Raw genomic sequence first — 631 nt, 5'->3', positions numbered from 1 at the left:
CTCCTTGCAGTCCAAGGGACTCTCAAGAGTCTTCTCCAACACCACAGTTCAAAAGCATCAATTCTTTGGCACTCAGCCTTCTTCACAGTCCAACTCTCACATCCCTGCATGACCACAGGAAAAACCATAGCCTTGACTAGACAAACCTTTATTGGCAAAGTAATGTCTCTGCTTTTGAATTTGCTATCTAGGTTGGTCATAACTTTCCTTCCAAGGAGTAAGTGTCTTTTAATTTCATGGCTGCAGTCACCATCTGCAGTGATTTTGGAGCCCAGAAAAATAAAGTCTGACACTGTTTCCATTGTTTCCCCATCTATTTCCCATGAAGTGATGGGACCGGATGCCAGGATCTTCATTTTCTGAATGTTGAGCCTTAAGCCAACTTTTTCACTCTCCACTTTCACTTTCATCAAGAGGCTTTTTAGTTCCTCTTCACTTTCTGCCATAAGGGTGGTGTCATCTGCATATCTGAGGTTATTGATATTTCTCCCGGCAGTCTTGATTCCAGCTTGTGTTTCTTCCAGTCCAGCATTTCTCATGATGTATTCTGCATACAAGTTAAATAAGCAGGATGACAATATACAGCCTTGACGTACTCCTTTTCCTATTTGGAACCAGTCTGTTGTTCCAT

The 631-nt window shown here is 42.2% G+C and overlaps 1 protein-coding gene across 16 annotated transcripts in view; it reads right to left on the bottom strand.

The window, feature by feature from the left end:
• Positions 1-631, bottom strand: part of SYCP2L (synaptonemal complex protein 2-like) — a 70,958-nt gene that overhangs the window by 18,538 nt on the left and 51,789 nt on the right. The gene's annotated exons all lie outside the window — the stretch shown is intronic.

Source organism: Bison bison, unplaced genomic scaffold (assembly GCF_000754665.1).
Source record: "Bison bison bison isolate TAMUID 2011002044 unplaced genomic scaffold, Bison_UMD1.0 scf7180017864053, whole genome shotgun sequence".
In the NCBI taxonomy this organism is placed as follows: Eukaryota; Metazoa; Chordata; class Mammalia; order Artiodactyla; family Bovidae; genus Bison; species Bison bison.
This window is presented reverse-complemented; position numbering and strand designations above follow the sequence as displayed.